Genomic DNA, 10,847 nt, shown 5'->3' on the forward strand with positions numbered 1-10,847 from the left:
AGGAAGGAAGGAAGGAAGGAAGGAAGGAAGGAAGAAAAAAACATAGCAAGATACAGTCTCTTCCTCTTCTGGAATTCAGTGTTCTCTAGTGGCTGTCTTGAGAAAGTAGAATCACAGCTAGAGATTTTCTGAAAAATTAACTGAACAGACTGTCAAGCATAAAACTAATTTACAATTCATGGAGATGTTCTCTATGAAGGAGTTAGAGCCCAGCATACTGTGAGGCTTGATTTAGACAGAGCCTGTAGTCAGGCCCAGAAAGGCAAATAACTCCATGTTCTCTGCCAGCCTTCCTGGGCTTTCTTACTACACAACACAGGGGGCAAAGTAACACACAACACAGTTTCTTCATGTCCTGGCAACTGAGCTTGTGCCAATTAAGAGAAAATTGGGTGACACAAAAGATGCTTAAATCACATCCCATTGCATTTTTAGTTGAAGTGGCTTTTCATAATTAATTTTCTTAGCATTCATCACACTCCATTGTATTTTCCATTATCTTTGCCTGTATTCCCCACTAGGTGATAAGCTCTATGAACACAAGAATGGTACCTGTTTTGTTTACTACGGAATCTCCATCTGCTTTGCACATAGTTAGTGCTCAGTGTCTGTTTAATTTGCCTAGTATTCAAGCTGCAATTTTGGCTCTGGACTGGAGTTTGTGCTTATCTAAACATGTTTGAGAAATATCTTCAATAAATGTGCATTATGTCTGCAAAGAGAAATTTGTTTGAAAAGTGTGGTAAACAATACTTATAATATGACCCTAATTAATTTTAAAGATGCAGATGCATGAAAAAGACAAGAATGTTATGTACTCTGTATCTTGAGGTCTTGTTCTTAAGTCTCTTCTCTTTCCAGCAATCTCATCCATTGCATGGCTTCAGTTATCACTTATATGTTAATGATTCAGAAGTCTATATATCCTGAGTTCAAAATTAATTTATTTGATGCCTACAGATTGCATATCCTACAGATATTTCAACGTATTTGAAATTGGAGTTATCATTCCCCAGTCCCAAAACTGTTTTCATTCCTGTGTTACCTGTCTTGGTGAATACAACCACCATCCATCCAGTTGCACTTGCCAGAAACCTAGTCATTACCAACTCCTTCCTTCTCTCTCATCCCATATTGCTAGCCTATCTCAAAATCCCATTGTTTTCACTTCTATAATATTTTTATAAACATTAATATTTATCAGAACAGTACATACACATGATGGCAAAGCAATTAGTACAGAGTTTATGATGAAAACAAGTAATTTTCCCTCTGGCTCTTTCCTAGATTCAGGACCACTCTCTAGAGTCCAGAGGCAACTTTGATTCACTTTTCTCTTTTTTAACATTTTTTATTGATTTATAATCATTTTACAATGTTGTATCAAATTCCAGTGTAGAGCACAATTTTTCAGTTATACATGAACATACATATATTCATTGTCACTTTTTTTTTGCTGTGAGCTACCAAAAGATCTTGTATATATTTCCCTGTGCTATACAGTATAATCTTGTTTATCTATTCTACATATGCCTGTCAGTATCTACAAATTTCAAACTCCCAGTCTGTCCCTTCCCACCTCCTGCTCCCTTGGCAACAACAAGTTTGTATTCTATGTCTATGAGTCTATTTCTGTTTTGTATTTATGCTTTTTTTTTTTTTTTTAGATTCCACATATAAGCAATCTCATATGGTATTTTTCTTTCTCTTTCTGGCTTACTTCACTTAGAATGACATTCTCCAGGAGCATCCATGTTGCTGCAAATGGCATTATGTTGTAGGTTTTTATGGCTCAAGAGTATTCCATTGTATAAATAGACCACATCTTCTTTATCCAGTCATCTGTTGATGGACATTTAGGCTGTTTCCATGTCTTAGCTATTGTAAATAAAGCTGCTATGAACATTGGGGTGCAGGTGTCATCCTGAAGTAGGGTTCCTTCTGGATATATGCCTAGGAGTGGGATTCCTGGGTCATATGGTAAGTCTATTCCTAGTCTTTTGAGGAATCTCCATACTGTTTTCCACAGTGGTTGCACCAAGCTGCATTCCCTCCAGCAGTGAAGGAGGGTTCCCTTTTCTCTGCAGCCTCTCCAGCATTTGTCATTTGTGGATTTTTGAATGATGGCCATTCTGACTGGTGTGGGGTGATACCTCATTGTAGTTTTGATTTGCATTTCTCTGATAATTAGTGATATTGAGCATTTTTTCATGTGTCTATTGATCATTTGTATGTCTTCCTTGGAGAATTGCTTGTTTAGGTCTTTTGCCCATTTTTGGATTGGGTTGTTTGTGTTTTTCTTATTAAGTCATATGGGCTGCTTATATATTCTGGAGATCAAGCCTTTGTCGGTTTCATTTTACTTACTTTTCTGATTTTAGCTTCTTCTGATGCAGTGGATTTCACCCAGGCGTGATTTTGCTTCCAGAGTGTATTTGTGAGTGTCTGGTGACATTTCTGGTTATCACAACTGAGGACAAGTGTGCTACTTGCATCTTGTAGGTAGAAGCCAAGTATCCTTCAGTGCACAGGGCAGTCCCTAGATTAAATAGTAATAGTGCCAAGACAGACTATTCTTATGGTTATCTTTAAAATGCCTAAAATATACTTGTACCCCTAATGACCTTCTAAAATGAAAATATGACACTTTAGCTCATTTATCTTACAGTCCTTCCTCCCTCTCTCTTATTCCCTATTTTTGTAGTGTTATTATTATTTTAGTTTAATCATACAGTCAACAATTATTCATTGAACACCATTGTGTGCTAGGTACTATTTAAAGCATTTAGAATTTGGTAGCAAGCAAGGCAGAGACAGCCTTTATTAAGCTTGCTTTCTTATGGAGGAAATAGGCCATAAAGTCAATTAAACTAAATAAAGTAGCTAATTTAATTTTACATTATATGCATAAACCTCTATTTTCTTTCATAAACTTCCACAAGACTTGTTCATTTCTCACTTTATAAAATGAGGATATCAGCTCTGCTGTATTTTCTTCTGTCTTGTATCATCTTCTTCTATATCTCACATTCTGTCAGCTATATTTTATTAAGACTCATGCCTACTTAAAATCCCATCCCCACAGATGATATATGAATCATTTTCTAAAACTACACAAAGTAGATTCAAGTGTTAGGACAGTATTTGGCCCAGCAATGCACAGCATTTACATAGTCATAATTATCTAAATACTGTTCATGAAACATTAATGAAAGAAATTGAAGATGACATAGAGAAATGGAAATATATTCCATGTTCTTGTATTGGAATAAGTAATATTGTTAAAATGGCCATACCACCCAAAGCAATCTACAGATTTAATGCTACCCCTATAAAAACACCCAGGACATTTTTCACAGAACTAGAACAAATAATACTAAAATTCATATGGAACCACAAAAGACCCCGAATTGTCAAAGCAATCTTGAGAAAAAAAGAACAAAACTTGGTGTATCACCTTTCCAGACTTCAGACTATAGTACAAAGTTACAGTATCAAACAGTATAGTACAAAGTTACAGGCACAAAAACAGACACATAGATCAATGGAACAGAGTAGAGAGCCCAGTAATTAACCCACACACTTATGGGAAATTATATCCTGGAAAGGAAACAAGAATATACAACGGAAAAAAGACAACCTCTTCAATAAGTGGTGCTGGGAAAACTGGACAGCTCCATGTAAAACAATGAGATTGGAACATACTCTCACATCATATACAAAAATAATCTCAAAATGGATTAAAGACTTAAATGTACGATCTGAAAAAATAAAACTCCTAAAAAAGAACATAGGTAGATCACCCTTTGACATAAATTTTAGCAGTATTTTTTTCAGATCTGCCTCCTAAGGCAAATGAAATAAAGCAAAAATAAACTAATAGGACCTCATTAAATGTAAAAGCTCTTGCACAGCAAAGGAAACCATCGACAAAAATGAAAAAACAGTCTACAGAATGGGGAGAAAATACTCACAAATAATATGACAGACAAGGTGTTAATATCCAAAATATGCAAACAGCTCATACAACTCAGTATCAAAAAACTAAACAATCCAACCAAAAAATGAGCAGAACCCTGAATAGACATTTTTCCAAAGACAACATACAGATGGCTGATAGGCACATGAAAAGATGCTCAACATCACTAATTATGAGAGAAATGCAACCAAAACAACAAGATATAACCTCACACCTGTCAGAATGGCTATCAACAAAAAGCCTACAAATAACAAATGTTGGTAAGGATGTGGAGAAAGGGGAACCCTTGTACACTGTTGGTGGAAATATAAATTAGTACAGCTAATATAGAAAACAGTATGGAGGTCCCTAAAAAATTATAAATAGAACTACCATATGATCCAGCAATTCCACTTCTTAGTATATATTTAGAAAAAATTAAAACACTAATTTGAAAAGATATATGCATGCCAGTGTTCATAGCAGCACTATGTACAATAGCCAAGACATGGAAGCAACCCAGGTGTTCGTTCATGAACAGATGAATGAATAAAGAAGATTATATATATATACCCAGCCATTGAAAAAGAATGAAATTCTGCCATTTACAGCAACGTGGATGGACTTAGAAAATATTATGGTCAGCGAAATAAGTCAGACAGAGAAAGATAAATACTGTATGGTATCATGTATGCGTGGAATCTAAAAAATAATCGAATATAGCAGAGCAGAAATAGACTCACAGAAATAGATAACAAACTAGTGGTTATCAAAGGGGAGAGGAAAGGGGGGAGGGGCAAGATAAGGGTAGAGGATTAAGAGATACAAACTATTATGTATAAAATAGCTAAGCAACAAAGATATATTGTATAGCAGTGAGAATTATACTATTACCTTGTAATAACTTTTAATGTGTAAAAATACTGACTCTGTGTGGTGTATACCTGAAACTAATACAATATTGTTAATCAACGATAAAAAATTATGCATTGTTCATGATTTTCAATGTACAGAATTGAAAGCAGAAAGCTTTAATGGGAGACTTGATTGTTGTGGAACATAATGTAAAAGTTAATTGGAACTTATTTTACAGATAGATAGATATAGAGATATAGCTATATAAACAGCAATCCTTGGAGCATTCTCTCCATTAGAAGGGCAAACTCTCTTTGCTTTCAAGACCCCATGAAAGTACATTTTGATGATGATACCACCTGACTCCCTCAGGTGCTTTCACAAATTCAATCTAGGTCTTGAGATGCAGAAGTGTTGCCTTTATATCCATTTGGTCACTCCAAACTGTTCTGGAAGCCATATAGCCATGGTCCATTCATGGATTGTTTAGGTGTAAGTTATAAATCAATTCTATTAGGGTATGGATGCATCTTATCTAGGGAATATTTACTTAGTAACTTCAGAGCTAATTCAAGCCTGCACCATCCTAGGTAACATGGCTAGATCCCAGAGACACCTGGGATCAGCTTTTGAGTCAATATAGCCCACTACAGTTGCTTAGAAATGTTCTGGAATCTGAGGTCAAGGCTCTTGAGTAACTAAAAGGATACAGTTGCAAGATTCAAGAATAAATAGACTATTTTTCCTTACTCTCCTTGAAATGCTGAGCTCACTCTTTATCTCAATTTGCTTCATATTTGAAGCAAGTATTTATTTGTTTTCTTTTGTATATCTGTTGTTGATTGCTGCCTAACAAAGCACTCCAAAACTCAGTAGCTTAAAGCAGCCTTCTTATTTGCTCATTATTTTGCATATCAGGAATTTGCATTGGTTGGTTCTTCTGCTAGTTTTGCCTGAGGACATTTATGTGGCTAGAGTCAGCTGGCAGATCAGCTGGGGGCTAATTATCCTGTAACTAAGGTTGGCAGATACAGCAAATAAAAAAACAGGATGCCCAGTAAATTTGAATTCCAGATGAATAATTAATATTTGTTTTAGTATAAGTATGTCTCATGCCATATTCGGGACATACTTACACTGAAAAATGTTTCATGTTCATCTAAAATTCAAATTTAAGTGGGAGTCCTGCATTTTATCTGGCTGCTCTTCCTAGGGGTCCTCAGTTGGAAGAGTTCACGTCTGTTCTACGTGGTCTCATCCTCCAGCAGGTTAGCCTGGTTGGCACATGGTGGTTTCAGAGCAGGAAGAATATAATGCCCACTGAAAATAAACTGTTCAAGCCTCTTCAGGAATCATGTTTTTTAACGCTCAAACTGGTCAAAGCAAATCACATATTCAGGCCCAGAGTCAATGTAGGAGGGGATTGCACAATGGTATGGTTACCAGGAGGCATGGTTCACTGGGGACTATTACTGTAATATTTTCTTAGAGGTTCTTCTAATTGTTTTTCTTCCCTTAGTTGCCTATATCACACTCTCTAGTTTTCCTAACCTCTCAACTGATTTAACAAGTCCTCTTTTGCTCGTAAGTTCACCCACTACTCCAAATCCTCTTTCATCTTGCTGCACTTTGGTCTGATTAACCAGAGCCTGCTGTCTAGCTGTCATATTAAAACTAACCTTTATTGCTTTCCCAAGTTGTGATCACCTTTTCCTTGATTCCATATTTACTTTTGAGTTGATTACTACCTTCTTTTCTTAGAATCCATGTTCAAATAACTTCCTAAAAGAAGGTCCACAGGAGGTAAAATTTTAGTACTTTCAATCCTGAGAACATTTTTATAGTCACCACATACCTATTTGATACATAGATATGCCTGTTTAGAAATAGAATGCTAAGAAAACCATATTTTCTAAGGATCTAAAGGTATTTATACATTGACATATAACATCCAGTATTATGAAAAAAGATATCTGATGGCAATTTGATTTGTAGATGACTTTCACCCTATCCTCAGAAACCTTTAGGATCTTCTTTTAAACTTTGTTATTCTAAAATTTCTTGAGGATATGTCTAGGTGAGTGTTTTTAATTGATTGTCTTGGACACAAAATGCACTTTATTTTTAATTAAAAAAGAAAAATACAGAGAAAGAATAATGAGGATCTATGTATAAATCACCCACAATTAAGAACAAAGATTAACTTTTGTTGCTTTTGTTTATAATCTTTTTATTAATGGATAAAATTAAACTACACATATTGCTAGGGACACATTTTTCTCCATCCCTTCCCAGAAGCAAGTGACAGTGTAAAATTGTTGTGCATCTTTCAGTACTCATTTTTAATTGTGCTATAAATATACATACCAAAAATAATACATAGTATAGTTTCATAATCTTAAAATTATATAAATAACATTATACCATATCTTTCTACAAATTGCTTATTTTACTCAACATTAGGCTTCTGAGAATTGTCTAGACTGATCTCTAGAGCTCTAGTACACTCATTTTTATTGCTTTATAAATTCTTTTATATAGATATATAACATATTGTATTATTCAAAAACCTACAGGAAACATCAGACTTACTGCTAACACATCAGCCATTAAAATCAGAAACACTGTATCATCAATACTGTTGCTCTTGGAGGTCCTTGACAGTGCAATGAGATAAGAAAAAGAAATGAGCCATAAAATATTGAATAAAAAGAGATAAAACTGTCATAATTTATAAATTATGTTTTTCTATTTAAAAAGTCAGAAAGAAAAAGGAGGCAAAATAATAAGATTAATAACAGAGTTCACCAAAAACTTCAGACAGTAGAAACAATGTTACATTAAGAGCTTTTATACAAACCAGCAACAATTGTTTCCTATTAAAACTACTTTTGAAGGAAAAAATACATAGAAATACAAAATTCAAAAGGCAAAAAAGACAGAAAAATAAAAACGAGTCTCTTGTTGACTTTTTCCCATACAAACCCAGTATATCCACAAGGAGGTAAAAAACGTTCTGCTTTTAATTGTGTAATCACTACAAAAATAATTTTTCCGTAATTAAAAAATTTAAATCATACGTAACAGAATACAATATTATAACATATAATATATTCATAATAATATACACAACATGGTGTGCTCAATCTTGCTTTCACACAAATAAAGCAATTTTGGTGAGGCAAGAAACCAGTCCCGTTTCCCTTGGTGCTAAAGCAGGCAGGTGAGGTGGGGGCTCCTAAGTTTCCTGTGGGCCAGAACACGTCCTGAGAAGGTGCCCAGGGCAGAGGCCTGCTCACAAGCACCAACACAGCCTCCCTGCCAACACACACCCCACCTGCCACAGGCCTCCCAGTGGGCGGAGGGTCCCTGAGTCAGTGAGGAGCTCCTGGGAGGAAGGGGTGTGTCTCAGGAAGGACGTCAGCAGCAGGAAGCCACAGAGGGGATTCTCTGCTGGATACATGAAGGTCTCAGAACACGCCAGCCATACCCTGAGACAGGGTGATTAGTGGTGCTGGGTTAATAGGTTATCCATTTGGAAAAATGAGTAAATTTGGATCGAGCTCTCATCTTGCACGAAAGGAAATTCCAAGTACACCCATGAGACAACCCTTTAAGCTGAAAGGCATGAAAGAATTAGGAAGCCATATAGGAGACCCTTTTTGTAATCAGGGAGTGGGGAGGCTCGTCCTAAGCCACACAGAAAAGCAAGAGGCAGTAAGGGGAAAACAGCCTTCAGGGTGAACAGGAGGCCATGAGCAGAGCAAAGAGGGAAGTGACAGAGTGTGAGGTGATCTGTGCAGCATGAGTAGCAGCAGAGAAGGGACTGGCTGGTGCCCCGAGGACTGTGCTGCCCTGTGCTGCAGTGCCCATAGCATCCTAGACCAACCCGTGGCCCCTAGAAGGCAGGTGGCAGCGAGCGCTGCACACAGCTGCCAAAGTCTTAGCTAAAAGGTGCTGTGGTGGCCCAGCACAGAGAGTGACTTGATGAGGGCTGTGGGGGTCCTTGGTGACACTTCAGAGTGAGAGGATTGTGGTTGAAGCTGCACTGAGCGTGGCACTTAGGGCCAAGGTGGGGATGCAGGGTCTGAGACTGGATGTGTCAGTCGGGAAGCTGATGTCTGCAATCTCGCCTGCACTTATGAGTGGGGTGGGGGGTGGCGGTGGGACGAGGTAGGTGGCAGGATACGTTTCCAGGAGAGGTAGCAGACTGGGAGGCACTGGGAGTCGGTGCAGAAGCCAGGACCTACAGGCACAAAATGACGACACGATAATGAGATGACGAAGGGAAACCTGGGCCCCTTCTGGAGTTGGAAGGCAGTCTGTGGAGGCAGTTCCAGATTTTCCCAAGAGTCGGCTTCGCCTGGGGCGGCCCCATCAAGGCAGGGCCCCTCTCCACAGACCGTGACAAGTTCAAGCTTTGATGACCTTGTCTAGTGTTTGCTATGGGGAAACCAGGCAAGGATCTCTGTTGGTTGCAGCAGACAGGTAGGTAAGTTTTGTGCTTGGTGGCCCCGTGCTGTTTCACTCTTGAATTAAGCATGGGAGGGGGCACCATCATCTTTCCAGTACTGATAGCCTCTGAATGTTTTATTCAGGCTGTGACTGGCAGGCATGCCCCCGCCCCCGCCCCCACCCCTCTGCATCCCTAGGCAGAATCCACGGGGAACTGGGCTCCTGTCCTGGCGCAGCAACCAACCAAGGGATGAAGGGCTGACCAGAGGCCTGAGCCTCCCCCAACACAGGGAGTGTTTTCGGGAGGGCGGTGCCAGCAAACGGAGAGGGGGCTCTTGGCTTGGGCTGAGACCACACCGTGGAGAAACTTCGATGCCGGCAGGCTTCCCTGTGACAGAGTTGCTCAGGAGATGTGGGCAGAACGTCTCCAGGGCCCTCCCTGCGATAAGAGTCAGCTATCTTGGCTTGATAGCTGCCGAGTGCCTGCCTGCCTCGAAGATGGTGGACCACTGCCTGTGGCAGGACTCAAACGGGGATTCCGCAGAGTGCAGAGGAGGAGGGAGGCGCATGTTAATTTGGGACCCTGAGCCAGGAGGAAGGAGAAAATGCTCTTTTCCCAGAGATTAAAGACGCTGAGCAATAAGGTGTTGCTGAAGATGGCAGTGGCCAAGCAGGCTCCACTGGGACAAGAAGATGTGGGGGCTGTATGCAGGGCCAATCTGCACGGGAAACAGATTGCTCAGCCCACCTGAGGCTGGCTCGGGAGAAAGCAGGGCCGCATTAGCAGCTCTTAGAAAACAAGACAGGGCCCCAGAGCAAGCAAAGGAAGCCCCAGAGGGGTGAACCTTGCTGGGGGTGCCAAAGTCACATGCTGGCCAACCAAGGCACCAGAGCCTGGGAAGAGGCAGCAGTGTCCCTGTTCCAGCTTGGAGGATTCCCCAGTGATGGTCCTGGGACCTGGCAGGCACCTGTGACCACTAGTCAGCTCAAAGCGTGGGCTGGATGTGTTCAAGCAAGAGAGTGGCAACCCACCTGCACCCCAAACTCTGGGAGAAGGGAGGAAATATTGAAGTAAAACTAAGCTCTGTATGGAGGAGAGCAGGAGGCAGAGCGCTCGTAGAGCGCTGATGCCCAGGGAGGCCAGGAGAGGGCACCAGGCTCCGAAGCAGCACTGCCCAAGGGAAGCTTCTTGTCCACTGTGTTGGCCAGGGCTTTGAGGAAGAGGACCATTTCATGACACATCAAAAACATGCATGGACCTGGCTTTGGTGATGCAGGGGCTAAGGCTTGCTGGGAGGAGTCTGGAAATGTTGGGAGGGGTGGTGGAATGAGTTGCCCAGATTCCTGGAGTGGTTCAGTGTGCAGGGCTGGGTTCTGCTTTTCCTCCAAGGGGTGCCGGAAGCTTGGATGGAGGGGGTGGAGATGTCTCCGGATGGCTGGACCAGCATGGCCTTGCCAAGCACCCTCAGCATCTGCCCCAACCCCGATCCCCTTGGGGAGTTCATGGAGGCCTCCACTGTCCCCTTCCTGGATCCCACTGAGGTACCAGGGATGGGGCAGAAAGGGGGTTCCTCAGAGG

Source organism: Camelus dromedarius, chromosome X, assembly GCF_036321535.1.
Source record: "Camelus dromedarius isolate mCamDro1 chromosome X, mCamDro1.pat, whole genome shotgun sequence".
NCBI classification, from domain to species: Eukaryota; Metazoa; Chordata; class Mammalia; order Artiodactyla; family Camelidae; genus Camelus; species Camelus dromedarius.